The 27,098-nt window shown below is 33.2% G+C and overlaps 1 protein-coding gene across 3 annotated transcripts in view; it reads right to left on the bottom strand.

Annotated features, from left to right (window-relative positions):
- The window catches only part of LOC111047353 (decorin), a 309,650-nt gene that overhangs the window by 207,750 nt on the left and 74,802 nt on the right, over nt 1–27,098 (bottom strand). The window contains exon 2 of one of the 3 annotated variants that reach the window (XM_039430647.1): nt 14,263–14,333. The exons of the other annotated variants lie outside the window; for them this stretch is intronic. The gene's annotated coding sequence lies outside the window, so the exon portion shown is untranslated. The remainder of the gene's footprint in view (nt 1–14,262; nt 14,334–27,098) is intronic. 3 annotated transcript variants of the gene reach the window in all.

Here is a 27,098-nt window from a genome sequence, read left to right as displayed (position 1 = left end):
CAGGTATCAGTCCTCTGACATTCATTTGTTAGTTTTATCCATTCTTTGTAACATTTTTATTTCGATTTTGAAATCTTTTCATTTCTATATTCTGTTTCATGATAATTTTCTTGTATATATCTATTTTTTCCTTCTCTTGTATTTCTATAGTTTTTTTTAACAATATTGCAATTGTAAATTAAATTGCTCATTGTATTTTCATTGTATAATAATCTTGTATTGTTGTATTTTTGAAGGAGACACATTAGGGGTAACCTGTTGTCTCCATAAATAAATAAATATCTATTGATGCGAATATATCTTCATTGAAATAGATAACAAATTACAAAAACCAAATACTAAAATTATTTTCTTATTTATGTTCCCTATAGTCTACCCTGAGTGGGAACCCCTTAAAAATAGATAATTGAAAATATACGAATCTACTAGAAAAGCTGGATGAAAATGAGTCTGGAAAGTGGTGACATGGAAGTACTTCAGGGATAAAAACCGAATAAGATTGGTGGGAACCATCATAGGCAGCAAAAACCGGCGGCTCAACAATAAAAAAGAACCCCACTCATTTCGGGACAAAATTTTCACATCAAGAAGAAAGTTCCTGAACTTTTTTCTCAGCCATCTGCTCATAACTTATTAATGGCGGTCTCTGATGAGCTCCTGGGGGCATCTCCATAATCTGCAGCGAGTTCATAGTTTCGCTGATAAGATTTTCCATGCCAACAAGCAATCAATTTTTGAATAGTTTAGTAGCTTCAATGATTTAGAGCAACTCCAGAAAATAAACATTCAGTCTAGTCTGATAATTTTATGAATCGAAATCTAAATGAAAGCGTATTAAGGTTGCAGATATTAATACGTCAACAATACCTACAGAAGACGTTTCAATATAAGCAGTCTGGAGAGGCTCACTAAATGCAGAGTGATCAAAAAGTCCCTCCGCAGTGAAATAAGTTATATACAAAAAAACACTGAATCATATAGCTTGTGTAATCTATAGCTTATGCTGTTATCTTGTGTAATAGAGAGTCAAGTGTGAAAGAGGGTCGACTGCGCCCTAACTTCGCTCTCTAGGAAAAATAAAGGCAGTCATTCAATTCAATTCAATTTCATTTTCATTTCATAGTTTCTTTATTCATAAATTTGTACAGTGTATACAATGAATAGTGTCAAAAATATGTATCTTTGATTAGATTATTTAAAATAAAATACAAAACAAATAAAACATTCACAGAATACAACAATATAATTCAACTCATAGGAGCTGATCTCATTCATTCAGATATTCTTCGATATTATAAAGAGCTCTTTCATTCACTTGTATCATTCTTGTATCATATCAGTCACTTGTATCATATCATTCAATCACTTGTCAAACGGGTTTCTGAGCCGAACACAATAGGCTGTGCCACCAGGCAGCTACTGCGGAGAGACTTTTTGATCACCCGGTATATAAAAAACAAGCTGAGCAAAGAAATACACATTCCAACATTTGAAGCTATTTTTCTTTTGAATTTCATAGATATTTTTTAAACTATAAATTTGATGTCACAATCACAAAATGTATTACATGGAAGAACATGACTTAAAGTTATGCGTTTCCTATACTTTTAATAACTCTTTAAAAGTGTGCTATTCCCGACTTTTTGAGTTGAAAAATCGTGGAGTGGCTACAGAATTGAAATATTCAATTTAAATTTTTCTATATGGATAGCAGAAATAAATATAATCGACTGCTGTGATTGAAAAATGTCATTGTATACGAGGAAATGAGAGTCAATTGTCATTATTTGGAGAATTTGCATTAGTATTTGATGAGTCATTTCTACGAAGCTAGATAACAGTCATAACGCTTTGTTGATATTCAAACGAACGTTTGAAGGTTGTCTGAGCTTGTCATGTGCAAATTTTTCATTGTACTCAATATATTATTATATTTGATTGTTGAACTTTAGTAGCCTAATCTTTCGAATGGGACAAATATGAATTACACACACTAATGCAGGAAATATTTACAAGTCGATGACTGATACATTATGATGAAATGTTAAGTAAATTTATCACATTTATAGTTTATATACAAAATCGTCATTACTGAGGTCACAAACCTATTGAACCATGAAAGAAGAAGGAGCTATTAACCGTTGTTCCAAGTAGTCTAGTATCCTCTTTATTATATAGGAGGATCTTGAAAGATATTGATAACCGATCCAACTTGATTCTACCTTATTTTCCCAAATTGAATTAGAGAATCACAATTATCATAAAAACGAAATCATCCTATAATTGAAACAATGCACCATGACAATATTATCCATTGGAAATTCCTGCATTATTTTCCCCCAAATTTCCTCTTAATTCAGCTTAAATGTCCATAAATTTTGACTTTCCTCAACTTATTCGGACAAAAATGAATCTGGCGGTGCTAGTGTTGAAGCTCAGTTGCCTGTTTTATGGAAAGCTACTCCGCGGAGGGGTCTAGAATCAAAACTCACATTATCCAAGAATCAAATTTTTCAGTACAGCCAAAAAACTTGCTCACATTGTGATTCCAAAGAAAGATACTTATGGCTCGTGTTTTTATGTTCATTTGAGGTATTCAAATAGAAATGGATATTGAAAGTCAGACATTTCTCCACAGAATCAAGAAAAAAAAGGAAAATAATATGGATAATGTGAGTTTTGACACTCATCCTGGGATAATGTGAGATTTGATACTGAATATTCTGGATATTGTAAGTTTTGAAAATGAGTTTTGTCGAAATTATTGTAAGTTCGAATTTCTTTAATTTTGTCCCACTAGTAGACTATAATACTGTCTTTTTGAAATATTATATGGGCTATTGACACAAATTACTAAGCCAGAAGAGTTATGTGGTAAGGAAGGTGATTGAAAAAACATTCTTCTTACAAATTAAACTTTTATTGATACACTGTTAATAATTCAAAAGGATAAAAATAAAATAAATGTTGATCAGAAAATTAAAATATTTTTTTCAAATAGTGAACTGATTATTCATATTTTCATCTTCACATCCACATTCAAATATTATTGGTTCTTGTTCTTCTTCACCATTATTGTCTATTGCTTTCTTATAGAACTCCAGATTATCGATGAGTCGCCAATCCTCACCAAAATGTTTTTTAAGTAGTTTGTCGACATCTTTTTTTTTCTCCTCCGCAAGAAAATTTTTCTCTTATATAATGTCAGGATTCAAGTCCGGATTAGGTTTTTTACCATTTTTCATTAGGTTCCAATACTTATCAGACAAATCACTTACATACGTGGGCTCACCTCTGACCAGAACTTTATTTCGTGCATTTTTTCGAGCTTTTATGTAAATGCGTTTACATTGGGAGATTTTAAAAGGCCATTTTTGGGTATCTTTCATGTTTCTTTTAACTACATTTTTAAAATCAGCTACTTCACAGTCTTTTCCAAGGATTTTTATAGTTGCATGCTCAGATATAATATCGTATACTTCTTCATAAGTAGTTATGACTTCTTTCTTTTTCAAAATTTTTTCAATGTTCCCAAAAACCCTGTCTGCTGGAAGGAAACTGTGCTCTGTAACGGGATATACTACCTCAATTTCTTTAATGTTACTTGGTGCCACAGAACTCAACCAGAAGCTACACATTCCTATAAAAATGCTATTTTTATTTTGTCCGCCGCACCCGTCAGATATCAGTCTAATCCTATTGTAGGGGGTGAAATCAATATATCTCAAGGTGTCAAAAACACATGAAGCGATGGTGTTTGAATCTTTGTCGAATTTATTCTCTGTCCAGCAATAAGAAGTGACTGATTCCTTGTTCAACTGTGACTTACTATGACCTCTCACAACTGAAAAATTCTGTACATAAATTTGTCTTGAATAATAAGTTGATTGGTCTGGCAATTTGGGGATTGGAAGATTTTTCTGGCAGTCGAAGGATAAGATAAGAAGATTTTCGTCTGTGTCCTGGAGTATATTATAGAACGCTTTTGCACGCAATTTATGTACACGTTTCTCAATCAACAAGTTAGACTTTCTACCTGGATCACTTTCAGCTTTGATTTTTTCTTGTAGGCACAAGCACGTAGAACAAACATCAGTTCGAGGAGATCGAAAACCCAAATTATAGTTGGTATTGAAAATGTTACGGAAGTATGATTCCTTGACAGGTACATTTCCATTTTCATCTGAATACATCATGAACAATTTCTTGATACTCAAATCAGAGGACAAATATTTTCTATTACTCTCTTTTCGACAATAGTGGCTCTCAATGCACTGCAATTTTTCAATAAACTTCATGACATTAATCTTTTTTGGAGCAAATTCTGCTGTCCTCTTAAAACCTCCCCTTTTCTCAGTTATAAAGCCCTGTTCATGGAATGTTTTTGTAATATTATTGACTCTGAATCTGGATATGCCCAGAATACCAATGAATGCATTCAGGCACCCTCTTCTTCTTTTTATTTAATACAAAATAACGTGTACTCCTCATTTGTTTCTTGTACTTGGATACTTCATTTTGATTTTTCCGTTGATTTGGACGCCTTCTCCTCACATTCACAATCTCAACATATTTTAAAACGAAATGATCCTGATATTCTTTTTCTGTCTTTTTATAGAATAAAGAATGAAACTTTTTCAAATCACACATATCAAGCGATATCAACAACATTGAAAGGATTGACTGTTGTGTCCACAAGTTGGTTTGTCCGGCATACTCTTGGGCTTGTACCTAAAACCAAAGAAAGCAACTTTTAGGTTATGACTAATTTGTTTGCTCTCTTCTGGCTTAGTAAGTTATATTAATTTTAAGTGGCTTAGTTTAAAAAGTGAAAGCTCCCACAATCATTCCTATTTAGAAATTGTATCATCTGTTATGCAATAATTAGAGAAATTACAAGAATCTAAAACAGAACAAGGGATGAAAGCATGGTTTGTAGTTACAATGAAACTTAACGTTCTGTCTTCAATTTAGCTTTCTTCCACTGCAATGGTGACTTTTTAGGTTTTCTAGCTCTCTCATTACTCTGCACTGGCGTCACTGAGATATCCATTGAACAAAAGATTCTAACACAATAAAATAAATTGACTCTAATAAAGATTCAAACCACTCAATACTCGAATATTCTGCAGCTATGGACTGCTTTGCTACAATGATGTTTGACAGGAGTCACATGACCTGAATGCTGCTCTCTCATTGGCTACAGCTGCCTAACTGACAAAACTCACATTATCCTACGGATATTGTCAGTTTTGACACTAACCCACAACTTTTGGTTCCATTTTATGTGGGATAATGTGATTTTAGAGAAGAACTATTAGCACCATTGAATTTCTCGCATCTTTTTCTGTAGGAATCCAGTGCTAACTAAATTTCGTCAAAAATGGATAATGTGAGTTTTGATTCTAGACAAAAATAGGAGCACACATTACACAAGACGTAATAATATACACTGAGAAAAAATTGAAAAACACCATGTTTGTCTGTTATGTGAACATCCAACTCCCAATATACTTTTTTCACAAGACTTCTAATTGGATAAAATAACCACAGGTTGAAACATTGAAAAACAGATGTTTCACATTTGAAAGGTGTACACTGATCCCTCAAATTCAGCTTCCTGTCGGTTTGAGGGGAAGCAGCACATAACAACCCCTACAAAACTCCTGTTATCTGATTTCCTATCCATCACGTTACGTCATTGCAAGAGGGATGTGCAGGGGTGGGTAGCTGCCGATTTTGGTTACAGTGGAAAACTTTGAGGGGAGAGCGGAATGGATACTTTTGAAAAATGCATAAGCCACTGGCTAGGGTCAGGTCAGGTTAGTTATTGATGCCATACCGATCGCCATACATTTTCCAAAATTGAATCAACAATGTCCATAAACAATGCATCTATCATACGACTAGGACACTGGCTAACACTGAAAAATACGAGTAGTTCATATCAGTACTACCCCAGATAAAAGGGTATTTTATCTTCTTTAAATGTCCATCCATAGCCTTCTTTATGTGCAAGGTATTCTTAAATTCTTCACACTTCTTCATTTTGAGACTAAATTGAATTCAGTGTTGTATGTATTTCGAGTACAGAGCTTTGTACTATATTTCAAGGCAGGACTGAAGTGAGTACAGTGTGAGGAGTTTAACAAACCTGGATTCTCTGTACACGATGACTAGAAGAAATTCCTTGTATCCCAGGATTATGATGGAATGGTCTCTTATTTCAAATAGACAACCTCCCAAAACAGTATTTTCCAACTTGATTGACAAGGGAGTAGCTGGAATAAATTTTCTATTCTACTATTCAAACAGTTTGTCTAACTTATCTAATTTATGCATCAATAGAAGAATATAAATACAATTGATTTCAGAATATTCACCCTAATATCGTCGTATAAATGAGTACTTTCCACTGCGAATAACTGCACCTGTATATTTCACGAACTTAATAATAACAAAATGAAGGATAATTATGACAAATATCAATCGTAAAACGTTAAATTTCGAATGGATAATTTAGAAATTTCTACCTGTCATGTCTCTCCACTTATGTATAATAAGCTATACAGCTTATCGAGCGTTTGATAACTCAAGATTAAAAACTATTCCTTGTAAATTCTCTCTAGATGTTCCAAGATTGGCAGTGAAATACAACATGGAAACATCGACGCCCACAAATATCTGCCAAGTTTCTATTTTTCAGTGGGATGCGGTTGGTTGGAGAGGGAGACAGGTATAAGAATAGCGGCTGAGAGTGCATGACATGACCTACAAAGAAGCTACACTCAGAGATTCACTTCAACTGTCAGTATTGGTTGAATGGGAAGCATTGGTGTTATTCATAAGGATCGCTGACAGTACAACATGAATCTCACTAACCTGCCTGTCAAAAATCCAACTTTTCACTCGTTGTGAGTTGGACTGCGCCTGCGCCGATAAGCCTTCTGTGCTGTCAATCAAACCACAACCTGCCTAATGAGCCAAATTGTCTTATCTCGGTTAAGACTTGTACAACATTGGTTCAAATCGCTTCCTGGGAGTAATGTGTTTGTTATCATAATATAATAACTTAGTGAACCTATTAACTACAATTGTAGGTTAATTGAGTGCGAAGGCTATATGATACGTGTTGCAGGCTAATAAGGTGATATGTAATATTCCAGCATTTTAAAGACATTTGTTAACTGGTGATATGTAATATATCCAGCATTTTAAAGACATTTGTTAACTTCAAAAAAAAAACTATTTTCAACACTTAACTACGAATTCTTATTTTTTTAGGATTTCCATATTCGAAAAAAATATATATGTTTCGAAATCACTCAATTTTTTCAAGGTTTTATTATTTCATAAGTTCTCTGAGTTTCAACTTCAATTATTGGGAGCATAATATTATTGTATTTCAATTCTGAGTCCGATGTTTCCAAAAAACTACTTCAAAAATAACGAAAGAACATGCATGTTTATCATGCACACACACATGACATTGCTCATCATGCATGTTTTGTCATCAGCTAGAGGCGTCTAATATAAAATAAACAAACAATAACAATAAATAAATGAACCATTCGAAAATTATAAATTATAGAGATAGAAAAATAATAAAACCTCCAAGGAAGCATTGAAGGAAAAATAAACAACAACAAAAATTCGTAAATAGAAAAACCTAGCCTCAAAAAATTTTGCTGGATGCCTTACGCTGTGTGATTACAGCAGTGATGACTTAACAATGTATGACGACTGTGTATCAGGCATGTTCTACCGTTAATGGCCAGCCTAACAAATTGCAGTTGATAGAGTTAAATAGATTTGTTGATACTTAATACAGTATCAAGAAAAATCTTCAGTTAATGCTTTGCACAAGAATGGTTACTATTAATATTTTGTTACTGATATACTACTACACACAGCAAATAGACCGCATTCGATTTAATGTACCCTTATTAATCTCTTCAATTTCCGGTCTTTTTCACAGATTGATTATTCTAATCTTTTCTCTCAAATCTCCCTCATCTCTTCAATAAGATCTTATTGACATCTAGAGACACAGTAAAACCATCATAAATAATCGTTCTCTTCAATTACCCCTAAAAATATATTCATACCATTTATATAATCACACACAGAATAAGCAACAATATTGTTTTTTACTATGTTTACCAAAAATACTACAACTACAAACACTGCAGTAATGAACATACCATTTTGAATCTATTTCATCAACATCTAGCTTGAGCTAGTGTGATCAATGCTGGAGCACAATTGTGCCAATCCCAGTTACGTCAATAATCCCTATGAGTTATGTAATACCACTCATCAATTCACAATCATTTTGTCCAGTTGTCTACATGCAATCAGTATGTAAACGTTGTGTGTTTGGTGACAGCCTAGTGACACAAATTGGTTTCGCAAGGCCTCCTAATCCCAGTGTCATCTCTATCTTGTACTTGTACCGTACTTTGATTTAAGCTCCTTGCTTTGTCCTTTTGACCTCTACCTCCTCACTCATCTTCCTCATCCTTCTCTGTCCTTTTCTGTGTCACCTCTCACAGTTATTCTCTCTCTCTCTCGCTCGTTCACTCACTGGTCAAGTAAATCGATGGAAAGGATATCATTACACATTTTCCAGGAATAGACATTGTGTTTCACCGACTTGCTTCTTCATACAGTTGAACATTGTAGAATTCATTGAATAGTTATAATATAGTTATTATAAGAATCTAAACCAGCTAATATTTAATACTAAACAGATACAGAGATCCAATTAAAATCGAATAGTAATACTCCAGTTGAACATAAAGAATAATTGGAAAGTTTTTTTATATTTTAGTTATTAAAAGAGTTTCAATCAGCTTATATTTAAAAAACAAAACAGATAAATAAATCCAATAGTAATACTCCAGTAAAGACATTAGAAAATCAAGGGAAAGTTAGCCATATTGTAGTTATTATACAAATTTAATCCAGGCTCAAATTTGATACTAAACATAAAAATAAATCTAATTTGAATTTATTATTGTTATCAATCGTCCCTTTCAAATGCTATCTTACGTCTAATATTCTATCTACTTTCTGGCTCTCATCATCAATGAATATCTCTGACATATTTTTTCTTCTAATACAAAATCCTCTTGTTGTCTTTCTTCAATAACTTCTCCACCTACTTCGTCGTAATCATTCCTCTATATATTTTCTTCCAGTACTTTTTTCTTCATCCCAATCAATCCTTCCTTACTTCCTTCCTTTATTTATTCCTTCCTTCCTGCCTCTCTCCTTCCTCTGTAATCTCAACCCCAACTCGCTGGAGTGGGATGGTTTCTCTCTCGCATTTAATGAGAATCGGCGACCAACTGAGGCGGTAAACATCCACGGCTTTCCAACAAATATTATAATAATAACAGCGGACTTGCTGTCTACTCTCTACTCTCCGAACGTCGACCCCTGAATACAGACTCGGGTCGTCACAAAAAGAGCTGCCTGGCTACGACCCACTTGGCCGACAACACCGTCTTCTGCACACTCCACTGCACTCCACTGTCTGCTAGTGCACCGTCCTCTCACTCAACTTCTCCTCCTCCTCTTTTTACTTCTTCTCCTTCTCCTCTTCTTCCTACTCCTCTTTTTATTCCTCCTTCTCCTCGCCTTTCTTCTCCATCACCTTCATTCTCTTCTACTTCCTATACATCATCTTCTTCTCCACCTCCTCCTCATACTCTCCTCGTCATACTACTACGTCCTCTTCTTCTAATTCTTGACTACTGTACCTCCTCCTTCTAATTCACATTTTCTTACAGTCTCCCGTCCCTTCATGGTTTGTATTCTCCAATTGTCTCCTTCTTTTCTCCTCGATCTGCTTCACCATCTACTTCTTTCTCCTTTTCTTCTCCCCAATTATCTTATTTTTATTATTTTACATCTCAATTTACTTTTTATCTACTTATCTTACTCAATATTCTCTATCGACGTTTTCATTCAGCTTGTAGCTCTTATTCTCATATTATTCAACTTATTCTTCCACTTCATCAGCCTTCACTTTTTACCTCACCTATTTACTGTCTCCATTTTATTTTTCTTCCTTGTGATTTCCCTTGTTTTAGGTATTTTCTTACTACTTACTCTCTTTTTTCAATATTCTCTTTCAACGCATTTTCGTTGAATTCTGTCGTCGCTGCTCTCTTTCATCCACTCCTCTCTTCATCACTTCTTCTCCCTACTCATCTGTGTATACATATTTTTCCATTTATACTTCATCTTCATCATCTTCTTTATTGAACTAGCGTTAGCGAAATTCTCACTTTTGACTTACTAGAGCCCAAAGTCGTTTTCTGTCTGTTTGTATGTTCGACAAGAACTTTAAAGAGAATTGATCAATCAGCTTCAAATTTTGGACACGAATTCTTCGAACCTTTTTACAAGTCAAGCTCGTTGGACAACAAAATTGACTCACTCCTTCGTCCTTTCTCAGGATATAAAAATAACATTGGAAATGCATGAGGAAAACATTTGTTTCGATTTATCAGTCAGCTGGAATTATTGAATGCTATTTTTTGTAATTTTTCATTCATTAAGAAGCTGATGCTATTATTTGGCAGTTGTCACACAGACTGTCGGACAGACTTTATGCGCCGACACATGATCTATAAACCTACCATAAGCATTAGTTTTCATGATGCATTGTTGGAGAATTATAAGCCCTGAAAGAGCAAAACATTGGATAAAAGTCTGTTATTTTAATAATTACACAACCTTCAAGAGTGAATATCTCGGGAACAGTTGTGAATATCACAAAATTCCACTTTACAAAAAGTGTAGAGAGTTTATCAAGCTTCATTTTTAAATCATTAAGTTAGTTATGTCGGTTGGACGCATTGTTCTCAAGATATGAAGGGTGGAAGCAAAAAGCTGAAAAATGCAAATTTTAAACCACCCTCATCCTCTTTTTCGTTTGAAATTCTGTATCGAAATCATGTATCACATGACCACCTTCCTATTTGAAAAAATGAAGTTGGATTCAATATGAAGCTGGATTCGAAATGAAGTTAGATCCATATGACGGATTCAAGATGATGGACAAAAGTTTTGAAGCGACAGAAAGTTTTTTTTCAATTGGAATAGGATTCCCATGGAACCTTCTACTGTAATATCACACTTGTAGAAGATATATTTAGCTGTTTTCATAATAAATCTCATCAACTTTGTATAATTACAAGTTGCGGATCTCAGAGATAAATACAACAGTTTATGAGCGAGTTCTTCAACCCAGGGGATTTCTAATTATCCATTGAACTGTATAATCTGTATTTCATTCTGTATAATCTCACGCATGAAGGATGGAGTAAAAGTTATTGAAATTGAAGCGTTTCTCGTTTCATACATCACTTTTCAGTTGGATAAACCCATAAAGTTTCCGTCTAATGTACGGCATTATTACTATATTTGTATTATTTTTCTCTGATAAAACCTCTCTGTCTTGTTTTTTCCTCATCGTAATTATTTCCCCTCTTCTTATTCTGTTCTCTGTCTTTGTATCGTATTCTCTTCTTCACACATCAGTTGACGGAACAAGCAAGAGGGATCGCTACTGAGATAAATGTCTCTACACACCCAATTTCACCAGCTAACTGCTTACACTTGTTCCTTATTTCCTCAACTTACTCTTCAGTCATTAGAATACCACACCCAAAACCGACTATAATGACCAGATTTGAATCTGAGATAATATCGGTACTTAGCTTAGCTTCCTAAAATTGCTTGGTAACATTCAAATGAAAAAGTGACATGCGATTCCTTCCTTCCATTTTCATCATCAAAAATTGTATTTCACTTTCTCAAAAGCAACAGAGAAAATGCAAATATTTGGTGTAATGAAGCTCTTTTATGCTTGATATACAAGATATAAGTCTAGACGTATTCAAGAGCTTTGACTTATCTCAAATAGCAAATCATACAGACTCAAACGTAATCAAGTGTATGTGAGAGACGCAACTTGGTTCGAAAAAAAATATTACAGAGTATTATCTCTTAAAAAATAAAGATAATGAAGAATGTCGCATATTTCTTTAAAAATAAATATATCTATGATTGATATGATAATATATTTATATAATATTAGATATTACTCTAAAGCTCAGAAAGCTCGAAGATGATGATATAATTATAATAGTAGTAGTTAGCCTCCACATCACACCTTACAGCCAACCCGTTCCACCACATGGTCTCATGGTGTCAAGAGATTGAATGAGCATGCTTACTAAATTCTACCTTACCTAAAATAGATCTTCAGCAATGGCCATCTTTAGTTCTCTTTTTATACTATACATTGGCCATGCTTCAGCCTTTGAGTATTGCAACTTTCAAAATTAGATATTATTAGGATTTTATTGGATGGCTCAGAAATATTACAAAATTACAATTATACAGGCTCGAGAGTAATGAATTTGGCATGTGTGGCTTATTTAAGGTTCGAGATAGATTACATACAGCATGACTAAGGATTGAGGAAACCTTCTTGAATATATTCGATGAAGGAATGATGATTGAACGAAGAATAAGAATCGTATAATGCAGGATCGGCGGCTGTTGTTTGCTCAGCCATCAGTCGGGAGAAAGAGCAACGTATGAATACTTGAATATATTGATTATTGAGCAGCTAGTGGCTGCTGGAAGTGAGCTTTGGCTCTATGTGGTTGCCAGTCAGTATTTCTGAATGCTTTATGAGCAAAACTGCTTCAAAGTTGAGACATGGTGGAGAATTTATGGATAAGAATATATGAGTAAATATTAACTTTCGTAATATATCGTACTTTTGGAGAAATAAACTCCTAAACTATTGGACCACAAGTTTGGTTGTGATGTATAAGTCGACAGTTTTATTGGTCTGCATGAAATTGACTATATTTCAGGAGATCAGCTATAACTGATGACTGAGGAAGCATGGAGTCAATGCTCCCTATTTAATGTATCAAAATATCTCAACATGAAAAATATACAAATTGCTTTTCACAATAAATCAACAAGTTTCAGTGAACTAATATTAATGCATTCAATATATAACATCCACCAACATCACTCAAGTTTTATTTCTGAGAATGGTGCTCTCATTAGCCTCAGCCTTGTAAGTGAGAGATTGAAAGGCTAATGAGAATAACATAGGGCAGAGACTTGAACCTGGGCATGCTACCGAGATGTCGTGATTTTGTGGTTGATTGTAATTAAGTGTTATTCCTGTAATACGTTTTATTTATTTATTTAAACTTTGAGAGTTTATAAGGCAACTCTCCTCAAGTATTTTAAGCCCAGGTGATGTTAAGGGAATGAATGATGATGTTTTCAGTTCAAGTAGTGAACTGATTCAAAGAATCAATAAGTGAACAAAAAATCGATTTAAATGTTTATAATCATGATTATTTCAAGTATTTTGCGTTGCAGAAAATAGAACCACGAACTGAGTGTGATCAATTTGACTGGTGAGAGTATCTCCAACAATTAAATAATTTATTTCCATTTCTCTCTCTAACAATCCTTTTTAATTGGGCCCAATCGAAGGGATAAGGAAATAAACTATACCAGACCTCCTCAACAACATTATGTGATGGAAAACTTACGTTCTAACACGCAAGGCTAGTAGAAAGAGTCCAAGATCACCTGTGAACTTTTTACAGACTTGGTAGTTTGCATACTTAGGATATAGTACTGGATGATTCCATCCATTTATTCACAGGATTTCATGAGAATTCATGGATTATTTGACCACGTCTCTCCACCTTCATGGAGAATTGACCATTGCAGAATTTTCATCTTGCAGCAATAACTTCACTGGCGATGTTTAAACGTATAAACCACGTATGATATTGCGCAAGAAATCTTACGGACGTTCGAAATTTAGTGCTTTCGCTGAGAAATCTCCAGCCATAACTCTTGGCCAACCTATATGCTGTTAACGAAGGATTCATGGAATACTCAAGGGTCACATTGAGGTCTGGCAGTGGAATGCCCTCCGCTCTGGCAACAATATAAGAGCTTGTCCCCAACGATTTACGCACCACATAACATGAAATTATGACCACCTGAGTTTCGACTGTAACCACTGTGAATAACAATGTAGTAAACTCTTAGGAGCAAATTTTTATGATATTTTGTAAACATTGTTTTATAAACTCAAGGATTTAATATGTTCCATAAGTTTGAAGCGCATCTATAATATCCAAAAGAAATTACTGGGGTCGAAAGCACTGTATCAAAATTGATATTGCTACTTACTATGAAGATAATTACAGCTGATGTGGAAAGATTGATTACACTGGAACCCGTGTTTGAAGGAAGATTCTTACCTGGAAAGACAAATAAAACTAATATCATAACCAAATATTATAATTGAATGAATATGAATTTTGAATGAATATGAATTTATTACCAAATACAAAAAATATTTTTACAAACAAAATATTCATTAAATTACAATAGTTTTTGGCGTGACTGGAAGAAGAAGCCTTGAGCTCCAGCCACGAGTTCTAAAAATAAGAAATACATTTTTAACTAATAACAGCAGTACAAATGATACAATTCTGTTGATATATGGTAAATAATCTATGGATGTTGAATTTTATCAATAGTCAAGTACTTTATAAACAAAATATAGATACACAGAAAAATAATATAAAAATTGTCAAGTTCTAATAATTTTTATACAATTAATATTACCAAAAATTTTTGATTTAGCCAACTCAATTCTCAATTTTAAAATAATAGTTCTGTTTTACCCAAGATCTTATTAATCTCAATTTGGTTTTTGTTATTTTATCCTTAATAAAGTCTTCCGGAATTTTATTTATTAGTTTATTACTCTGATATTCAAATTGGTGTTTACTAGATGTTAATGAAGTAAAGTTAATATTGAAAGCATTTACTACAGTTGGCCGTATATTATAAGGGATTGTGCGACGGGTAAATTGATGTGTATTATTATTAATAAAAATAATTAAATTTGACACATAAGTTTGACGTAACGTTGGTAGATCTATCTCTTCAAATATTAATCTGCTGGGATAGAGTCTGGGTCTTCCAAGCGCAGCTCTAATAATATGCTTTTGTATTATAAAAAGTTTTTTAAAATGAGTGTCATACGCTGCTCCCCATACTTCTATATTATAATGGAAAAGTGAATGAGCATAAGCGTAGTAAATCGTTCTCAAAATATTCAAGTCTTTTAATTGGTTAATTCTGTAAAAAATTGTTATTAAATATTTCAGTTTGAAGCATAGATTCTGAATGTGAACGTCCCATTTAATATGCTGATCCACAGAAATGCCTAAATATTTGATTGATTTAACTCTTTCTATTGTTGGACAAGTGCAGTTAACAGTGATGTTGTTATGACAGTGTATTATCAGCTCAAGCTCATCAGGAGGCTGACCACTTATGTTAGGGGAAAAAGATATGTATTTAGTTTTACTCGCATTTAGAGTTAAAATATGGCTGTTCAACCACGATTTAACTATTTCAAGACCACGATTAGCAGAGTTAAATGTTTCATTCCATGTTAAGCCTGAGAAGATTAGAGCAGTGTCATCGGCAAATGATAGTGTGACACCATTAGGAATATCAATTTTCAATAAGTCATTGACATAAATCAAAAAAAGTAGCGGCGATAGAACAGTTCCTTGTGGAAGTCCAAACTCTTTTATATTTTGAATGTCAGTTTTATCATTTATTGTTAAAATTTGGATTCGATCTGTCAAATAGCTTGCAAATATATCTTTTGTTGTTCCTCTTATTCCACAACACTCTAGCTTATGGAAAAGGATAGAATGTGGTATAGAATCAAAGGCCTTTGCCAAGTCCAAAAATATAGCAAGTGTTTTTCTATTACTATCAAAACTTTTATTTATTAAATTTGTCAAGTGTAAGACAGCATCTTTGGTGGATTTACCTTCTTGAAAACCATACTGGTTACTCGAAATGAAATTGTTTTTTCTAAGAAAGTCCATCAATCTAACTTTTATAATTTTTTCCATAATTTTTGATAAATTGGTTAATAAGCTAATAGGTCTATAGTTTTGAGGATTTGCAAGGTCCTTGGATTTAGGTATTGGTTTAATTAAAGCTATCTTGAATTTCTTTGGAAAATATCCTAATAAAAAACACCTATTAATTAGCTCCACAACCATCATTAGATTTCAATTACTATTCTATCTAAACTCAAATAGCACGATTTCAAGTTGTAGAGACCTGCTGCTCAATATTCAAGCTTTCAGTTCACTAGAAATTGATAATGACAACTGAAACTAGGACTTTTTTATAAATTGCTGGTTATAAAATCTTCAAATAATATTAATTTAATATAATATGAATCTACCACAGTTTTACCTTCACAACTATAACGAAAGTTATCCGAATTATTCAGTAATTATATTATAATCTACGTACTCATACTTATTGCAAAACTTGAAACAAAACCAATAAGTACTACTACGGTTCCAAGTGATTCACACAAATGAGTTTTGAAAACACATTACCGGGATTGTTCTCAAGAGAGTGAGTACATAAACGCTGACACATAAGACGCTTCCTCCGACAAATTAGATGCACAAACTCCGGCCAATACACGTCACACTCTCCATACAAGTATACTACAACTTAACTACTATATAAAGTGGAACTACTACACGCTCATCTCAATAGAACGGTCCAAAACCCGGAAAGCCAATTACAGCTACTCGCCTTACTCAGCGTTAAAGTGTGACAAGGAAGGGCGGAGCGCGCCAATGTGAATAACGACCATTTACCAAATGCCTTGAGAGTGGAACTTAGCTTAGCCCAACCACCTGCAGGTAATTTACAATGGCGCCGACACTTTGCAGCATTCAAGATATATAAATCGGAGCCCGGCTAAAATGCACAGCCGACAAAGCGAGACAATACCGCGCTGCATTAGAATACGCCCTGAATGCAATTCCAGAAGTCGGCAGACATTGGTCTGCGAGGAACGGCTGTTCAATGCAGCTTAGGAATGTCCGTCCAACACCGGACTGGGCTTCATTTTCGTTCAAATGCTAGTAATCCTCCAATGCTGGACATTAATCTCAGATTTTTCAATTAATTTTCCGTCCGGCAAATTCATCGTTAGAAGTTGATTTAAATTTCTTTTTATAATGATTGGTCAAGCAGAGTGCTGGCAGGACATCAGTGGAAGGCTCCACATACTGAAGTATCCTCCAATTTTGGACAATAATTTGAATATTTTCATGGAATTTGGATTCTGAGCCCTAATTTATACTATAATAAAGGAAAGAACTGGCTTATACACGTACGGGATAGGAAAATTATGTTTGACGCATCATCACGTCTGAACTACTAGACTGATTAACTTGAGATTTTGCATATATAGATTCTTAATTAACAGAGGATGGTTATAGGCCTATTTTCAATTCTTCAAGATTTCATAACTTTATGTTTTTAGTTTGTCAAGTTTTAAAATAGGTCCTTGCGGAGCACGGGTTTCTTACTAGTCTATTATATAATAAAGGAAAGAATAATTGGCTTATATACACTTACGGGATAGGAAATTCACGAATGACGCATCATCTGAACTACTGGACAGATTAACTTGAAATTTTGCATAAAGATTCTTAATTTACCGAGGATATTTGCCTATTTTAAATTCTTCACAATTTCATTAGGTCGAGTTTCCAATTTGTCAGGTTTTTAATTAGACCCTTGCGGAGTACATGTTATCTGCTAGTTTGACATAATTTTCTAGATCAAAGGATTCAGAGTTGATTTGGCAATGATCTGACAGCAGTAATATTTTTGTTAAAACTGTTTATTACTGTGAATCAATTTGAATATTTTCTTCATGAATTCAGAGTTCGTCCAATTAATCGTCTGTATTTGATCTTCCTTCAAGGAATTTTGATTTTTCTTGGGAGATGATTGGTCAAAGGGTGATTTCTCTTTTGATTAGTTGGAATCCATAGATCCTGAACATTAATTTGAGGATGGTTTTATGAAGTTAAGACTCTGTACTCGTAATAGTATATTTCGCACCTAGGGTCGAAAATGTACGTTTTCTGGCTCGAGATCGCGGTTTTCAAGTTCGAGACGAAGTCGAGAACTTGAAGCGTTTGAGAGCCGGAAAAACATTTTTGCCCGTGATGTGAACGCTATTTTTCGCCACACCAAAAAAAAAAACTTCCCAATATATAAGAAATTGAAAAATAAATAAAATTCAAACAGCCTATTTTGATAGTTTGAATCTTGGTTATGACAACTTTTACTGTCAATTAATTTCAATATTACTAATTAATAATTTACAATGGTGACCATATTTTTATACTATTAATATTTCGAATAATTGTTTGAATTTTTATAGCTTGTGCTTTGCGCCCGGTGCAATAGCTCATGGATAGATGGATGAATAGAATTTTCATTACAATTTTGAAATAATGTGATGAAAAAATTAATATAGCCTAATAGCATATTTCACAGTTTTGTCTCAAAATATATCTAAAAAATTGATTGAAATTTAAATTACGGTAACTAATATAAAAAATAGCTAATAAAAGTCGAAATTCATTGACAAAAAAAAAATGTCATTGACCGAGATTCGAACCTAGATCAATGTTTGTTATTCACTGAGCTTCGAGTTCTGATGTATTACGCCTTTACACTCTCGGCTATTGCGTATTGTTGAACGTGGGGGCCTGACTGATAACAGTTAAGGGCTGGTCACACCGAGCTCGTTTCACCAGTAGGCTTACCTTAAACTTCAGATCTCTGCTGTATTTTCTTATTATTATTGTTGATTGTATTGCATTAAGAAGTGGAATTCGATAATAAGAAAGAAACAATTATTCTCTACCTCACTTTTAAATATTGATACAATTATTGTACTTTGATTTCAAATTCGATTCTTCACTTTTAAATACCTGCGATATGTACCTTTCTGACAATGGACAATGCAGCCTACATTATATTGTTGAGGCTATGGAGATATCATCGTATTCTATTGTTTCATATCAAAAACACAATAATAAATCTTAAATTATGAAACAGTAATTTATAAAATATATTATAGACATAATACCGCGATTCACGATACATAATTACATATATTATTACAGTCGTTATGAGATTATCTCTCTATGATTTTTGTGAGATCGGACACAATCAGCTGTTATTCAAGGTCATTTTACAGCCCTAGAGCTGTAAAGTTTTACCGGCCTGGTCGGAAAACAATCACTTTCGGCCTCCATATGACGCACGTAAACCAGCTCATTACATCCAAGTGTGGCGAAAATGATTATGTTTACTAATCAAACATTTCAGAAAAAAAGGGAGATGTACATTTGGAAAAAACCAAAGAATTCGATAAAGAAACCTTATCACACCTGATAGTCCCTTGTTACAGTAATTGTGTACAATCTAGACATAACAATTGACTGACTAAAAATTTTATTTACACAACTCAATCTCAGTATTCACACGACAAGAGTCGAAACCGATTGATTTGATAACAATTATCAACTTCAAGTTAATTCCATGTACTTGAGAAATAACTTTTTTATAGTGATATCTATTTGAGTTTATTTATATATAGTTAATAAGTATATTTATAGTGAATAAGTATATTGGATTAATATCGGGAATTAATATCCTTTTAATGTCCTTCAGCGAGTTATCCCAGGATTGAGACCTAGTGCAATCGAATTTTCAAACTTAAATCTACTGTGTTCCAAATTTCGTGAAAATCGTTGGAGCCGTTTTCGAGATCCGGTCACATACTGATATAATATATTATATGAACATAAAAATCTGGTGTGGCGCACTCACACAACTTTCCTTGCCGTTATGAAAAATTGATCACCTGATGCTAGTGTTCCCGCGCATCTCAAGTCTACTATTCACAGATTTGAGCCAGCTGGTGACAGGGAAATAACGCTGGAGACACACCAGATCTGCTATCTCTTCATAGTGAATCATTTAATAGAAACAACAGTAGCCAACAGTTTGCAATTGGATAATCACATCTTCAAGCTTATTGTCAATTTTTGGTGGAAATGTTACTGAACATTAATTGTAGAGATTTTCATGCTCAATATTTACCACTCGAAATTTTTTGTTTAAATTGTATCTGAAGCCTGATAATTGAGAATCTAAAATCAAACTTTGCATAGATGGGGTGGAGCTCCTGAATTTTTTCATATATGGGACTTGTGGCAGTTGTTAGAGCTTATCGATGACTATTTTAGGTATAACTTTAATCAAAATCGTTGGAGCAGTTTTCGAGAAAATCGCGAAAAACCCTGTTTTTGACCACATTTTCGCCATTTTAGTCGCCATCTTGAATCGCATTTGATCGAAATTCGTGTCGGATCCTTATATTGTAAGGAGCTTACGTTCCAAATTTCAAGACATTCCGTTAATTGGGAGATGAGATATAGTGCACACAGACGCACATACACACACACACACACACCACACACACACACACACACACACACACACACAGACCCAGGACTTGAGGACTCAGGGGACCTTGAAACGAGAAAAATGAGAAAATGAGAAAATTTTTGTTTGTTTTCGAGATTTACATGTTTCTGCAATTATTCTCTTTTCATGTAATTCGTGGAACACAGTTTTCCTGGAAAATACTTTACTGACTTGACTAAAAAGTCGTGAAAAACCTAGTCCTGTTTATTTGACTACTCAATTCCATCCTCCAACGCAGCTCCGTTGTTTACATTACTAAGAATTTCACAATCAGCCTTTGTTTATTGCTATTGTGCTTCTGGCAGCAGAATGCTTTCAGCTTCAGATTTGGGGAATCTGACAGTGACAGATTCTGTTCTGGCATTTGACGTCTAGAAACAACTGGGAATCGGAGATGGACTGGCCATATGGCGAAGATTGATTACAAGTACGGAGAAAAGAGGAATACTGATGAGAAAGGTTATGAAAGTAATCATTATTATCATATGCATAGAGCATAAAAAAGGTTTCATAAGAATAGGAAATGAGTTCGAAAATAAAATGGAAATGTACAAATACTGTGAGAAACTTCTTGGATTTTATGTCAATAACCAAACACTTCTCCAATGTGTGTTTCTCAGATTTAAGTTCTTTAGGGCCAAGATTTCATACATCACACGGTCTTCACTTCATTGAAAAAATTCATTGCCGATACCATATTGAACACCGCATCGAGAGTCACGGAAGCCATGGAGTCACCTAACCAGCCAATCCCTTTAGGACAACAGAGTGAAAACAATAGCATTTTTTTACACTGAACGGCTCAACAACTGACCTATCGCCACCTTCCAGGACTTCAAGATGCAATGCGGAAGCAACAGTGAATAATAGTTATATAAGAACTCAAATTGAGGGTTGCCAGAGCACTGAAGTGAACATAATTTCATGGAACTGCCAGGGTTTAATGAATAAAATCAACTACCAAGAAATAATCGCTCTTGAAAGTAAATCTGACATGTTAGCACTAAGTGAGCACTGGATGAGTGATGACGAAATTGTCAATATTGGCTTCGAAAATTTTAAATTAGGATCATACTTTTGCAGATCCAATAGAATTCATGGTGGGGCTGCTATTTTCATTAAAAATAAGTTAGAGTTTAATGTGATCCATAAAATTAGAAATATGTCTGTGGAAATGGTGTGTGTGGGTTTGCAATCAAAGTACCTGAATTGAATATAATCTACATGTCATTATATAGACCCTTTAACATAGATAGTGCAATCTTCAATATTTTTCTAGTCATACTTAATGACATGTTAAGCTATCTGTTTACTTTTAAAAAATTCAATGTTATTCTATGTGCTGATTTCAATGTTAATTTTAATCAAGAATCTAGTCAAAGAGATGATCTTCTCAATTTAATAGCTTTAATATGCAAATAACAACAAATGAGATAGCAAGACCTAGTGCAACCGGTGGCTCTTGCATTGACAATATTGCTACTAACATTCATTTTAGTAGATGGGAAAGTAAAATAATAAACACAATTATCTCAGATCTTTTCGCTATTGGGCTGTCAATAAAACTGGAAAATAAAATAAATTATGACAAGAATAAGAATATTATTTTAAACACAAATAATAAGTGTGAAGGTTTAAAGACTAAAACAATGGGTAGGAAGTTTGGGAAGACCCAAATTCAGCGCTTTATAATTGATCTAGATGAATTGGATTGGACTGAACTTTATCAGAGTCCTGTAGAAAACAAATTTTCATACTTTTACAATTTGCTCAAATATTATTTTGATGTTCACTTTCCGTTTGGTAGAATAGTATGAGCGAAAGAATGTAGTAATAAGTGGATTGATAATGAGATTGTCGACGAACATAAAAGGCTAATTGAAATGCATCAGCGATACAGGAAACACCAAAGTAATATAAACTTAAAGAAAACTATAAAAACACATAAAAAGCATCTAAAAAGAATTATCCTCTACAAAAAAAAAGAATTATATTGACTCAAAAATAAAAAAATCAACAAATGTGAACAGAACAATATGGCAAATAGTTAACAATGAAACAAACAAAAAGGACAAGAAAGTTATTAAAAATATTGTACTTAAAGAGAATGGTATAGACATAGATGATCCGTATAAAATTTCAAACATACTAAACAATGATTTTGTAGGGATGGTTGACACTCATGTCATCCCATATCTAACCAAAAGTGACGTAACAGATGAGAAAAATGAAAAAGTTACAAAATTATCATTTAGATGTAAAACAATTGAAGAGAAGGACTTAAGTAAAATAATAGATTCGATAAAACCAAAGTGGTCAGCCGGCTATGATGACATACCAATAAAATAAAAATAATCAAGGATGCTAAGTCATCACTCATCAAACCTCTTTTGCACGTAATCAATGCCTCAATTATAACTGGAGTGTACCCAAACGAATTAAAAATATCTAAAGTTATACCAGCATATAAGAAAGGAGATCCATCTGACCCTCTCAACTACAGACCTTTGGCCATCCAACCTGCCCTATCTAAAATATTTGAAAAGTGTGTACTAGTTCAGTTAATTGATTATTTTGAAACTAATGGTATACTTGACAAAGAACAACATGGCTATAGAAAAAACAGGTCAACCATTACTGCTTTGATAGAGTTCATAGAAAACATTTTAGAAAACTTAGATGAGGGATTAAATACTGTAGGAGCATTCCTGGATCTAACCAAAGCATTTGACAGTGTGAATCATAAATTATTATTAAATAAACTTCAAAATTACGGAATTAGAGGTAAAGAGCTTAGCTGGATAAAGTCATATCTAGAAGGACGGCAACAGTATGTAAATATAAAGTATACAAGCAATAAAAATCAGTACAATATTGGATGAAACTTAAAATGTAATTACTATTCTGTACCACAAGGATCGGTGTTAGGTACATTTTTGTTTCTGTGCTACTTAGGGGGGTTGCCTAAATATATGTGCGATTTAGTTGAAAATAGTAAATTATGCTTATACGCTGACGATATAAGTCTGTGCATTGCTGATAAGGACTGGAACACAACAGAAATTAAATGTAACAATTCTATATCATTAACTAAAAAGTACCTAAATCACAGACATCTGCTACTTAATGATAACAAAACAAAGTTCCTCCATTTTACTTGTAGAAATTCAGAGGTAAAACAACTTAATTCCGTAAATAATAAGAAAGAAATTAAATTTTTAGGTCTATATCTTGAAAACACACTTAGTTGGTCCGTTCACATTCAAAAAATATGTAAAAAATCAAGCTCAGGAATTTTCGCGCTGAGACGACTAGCAAAAATTTCCAACTTAGAAACGTTAAAAGCAGTGTACTTTGCAATGATCCACTCCCACATTTCATATGGAATTGAAATATATGGAGGATCAAGCATCTCAAACTTAAATAAAATACTCCTATTACAAAAAGAAGCAATAAGAATAATTCTAAATCTTGATAGAGAGCTATCATGCAAGCCATTCTTCAGTAAGTTAAAGTTCATAACGGTGTACAGCCTGTACATTTATAGGACAATATTATATATAAAAACTAACGAATCTAGATTCCCACGGCAAGTAGATATACATAATTACAACACAAGAAATAAAAATAATTTCACAATAAAGAAACACAATAAGGAAAAATATAAACAAAGTCCAACGTACATGGGAATAAAATTTATTGGTTGTCTCCCAGGTTGCATAAGACATGAACCTGATAGATCAAAATTTAAGGAATTGCTGAGAGCATATTTGATGGATTTAGCATGCTACAGTATAAAAGAGTTTATTGTAAAAAAATGAATTTTATACAGTCACTAATTTCTCTTAAGCTTCAAGTTAGTTTTTAGCTTTTGACTTTTTCATGTACATTTTCATGTATGTTTTGGAAAGAAATAAATGATTGATTGATTGATATGAATTAAGGAAGATGAGACCAACTTGTAGTGGTGATAGAAATCAGTTGAGACAGATTTAAAATTAATGTGAGTAGAATCATAATAATGATATTATGAATTAGAATGGGAGTAGGGAATTGTTCTTGACATGAGAATAGTCTCTCACTATAGAATAGTAGAGAAAACCTATACAGAGATAAACAAAGATTGTTTATTCTATGACTAAGTCAGATCCGAAAGTCGCGCCGCTTTGCGTATGAACGTCTATAATAAAATTATGGCTCGATGCAAATTTGCGACGCTAGCCAGTTGCGTTTTTACGAGTGGAGCGATTCTCCGCCGGCAGCCGATTTCAGTTCAGTGCACACTTGTGCGTATCGACAGCGTCTCACTGTCGAGCGACGTCAATTTGTACTCAGAAATTTTCGCGGCTTGGGCAACTTGGTCATTAATCGTGATATAAAAGTTCTGATTTCTAATTTTCAAAGTTTTTTGTAATACCGGACGTCAGAGCAGTTATAAAAATCACAATTATTAAAGTGATCAATTATTCATCAGGCAGTAATAAATAAATTAATCGGTTTTTTTACTAATGAAGAAATAATACAAATGATGAGGGAATAGTACAGCTTTTTCAAAAAGACCTTTTTATTTCTTTTTAAAATACAATAAACCTCTAACATTATGAAACTTTTAAAATCAATTGAAAGCACTATAAATTCCAGGACTTACTCCCATCTCCAGGTGAAAATTCAAAATAAATGAACATCAGTGTTGACTTATTAAAAATTATAATATGAACATTGTTTTAATAATCTTGAATCAGTCAATACTGATCTTTATTTTTAGAATTTGTACCTGAAGACGGGATAGAAAAAAGTCCCGAAAAGTATAGTGCTTTAATTTTTTTATTGTTCTATAATCATTCAAAGAACGTTATTGTTTGTTTGGAAAATGGTACTACATATGTATTTCATTTCTATATTTATTAATTTACAGTATATACACAGTACGGTAAATTAACTGTATATACACAGCATTTATAGAACAAGTATATCAATTTATTCTCATTACTTTGATGTCGAATATCGCTACTTCGAAGAGCTAGACTATTGTGTTGTTCTCCAGACAAACGAATTATTTTTCTTAAAATAGTATAGTATTTCTTAGACAATTTAAAGATTGTAACAGAGTGTTACACAAAAATTCACAACTTGATATTGAGATTTATGAAGGTTTTTTCTGTTCTATCTTACCCTTTGTTGTTGAATAAACCACAAAACTCAATAATTGCTATTAAATTTTCAATTTATTATTAATTGAAATTTTGAATCATGAAATATTATCAACTATGAAATCAAATATGAATGGTTATGATGATAATAAATAATATAATAGTAAACTGTTCAGTATTTTATTTAGAATCTTACAGTTTTTTATAGTTTACAATAAATTACATCCTGTTAATGGGTCAATAACTCAAGTGTTTTGAAACTCGTATTACTCGTTTCTTAACGAAAAGACAAAAATCTAAAATAATGTTGATTTATAGAAGTTATATGCTTATATCCGACATGAGTTATGTCATGGCAATCTCAAGTTCGGAAATCCAACTTCAGTGTAGTAAATAAGATTGATAAATACCGTATGGCCTCTTTCACACGATAGGAGACGTGCAACTTGAACACTGAACAGTGTTCACGTTTTTTTGTCGAAGTACATTGAGTCAAATCGTGTCTTTCACATGGTGACTCCTATCCAGGAACCTCGTTTTGTCACGTCTTTTCCCCTCGAGGCAAGCAGAGGCAAGATCTAACAACTATGCCGACGTTTGCTCAAAGTATATGACTCATCACTTTTTCTCAAAGTTTAACTTCCTTAAAAATATAGATAGAAGATTTCTGATTTCGGATTTGGATTCAGCAACCCCAAATTCTACAAAGCATTAGTCCCGTTTTAGAAAATATCCGAAAACAAGGAAGTTATGGCTGTTTTTAATAAAGCTTTCTATTATCATATAATTATACAGTAAAAACGAACAGGTACTGTACTATACAGTACATAAGTACTGTAGCTATTATAATACAACTTACACTGTATTCGTGTAGGAAATTTGGTAGGTTATTTATCTTGATTTCTGAAAATACCCCAAAATAAGGGAGTAAGATAACTTTGAAAAACCAAAGTTTTCCTGCCGATTGAAGAAACATTAAAAATTAGTGTAACAAATATCAGATCACTATTCAAGCTATCAAGCTTTTCATAAATTTATTTGTCTCCTCATGGCAGAAGGTTTGCGCCCAACGTTTTCACTTAAACATTTCTATGATTAAATTGTGATAGAGAACATTATCGTATTGATCTTCTAAATCCAGTTACATGTACATCGATTTTCGTAAAATTGATTTTTTTACCGTTCCTATGAATTCTAAGAATTCTATGAATTGTTTATACAGGTTGCTGGGAATTTAAAGTGATATTCAACGATTTGAACCTGATAAATTGGATTGTTGAATGACAATTGAAATTCAGTGAATTTTACTGTACAACATTCCTTTTCCTCCTATTTTATTGGGTGATGAGTGGAGATGATTTATGATTTCATATTTGGATTCATCTTTTCATAGTTCAATATTTTTTTGGAAAACTAGAACTTTTAAAAATTAAAAATGTTTATGTATTGGTCACA

Source organism: Nilaparvata lugens, chromosome 6, assembly GCF_014356525.2.
Source record: "Nilaparvata lugens isolate BPH chromosome 6, ASM1435652v1, whole genome shotgun sequence".
NCBI classification, from domain to species: domain Eukaryota; kingdom Metazoa; phylum Arthropoda; class Insecta; order Hemiptera; family Delphacidae; genus Nilaparvata; species Nilaparvata lugens.
The sequence above is the reverse complement of the archived record's forward strand: the minus strand, read 5'-3'. Positions and strand labels throughout refer to the sequence as shown.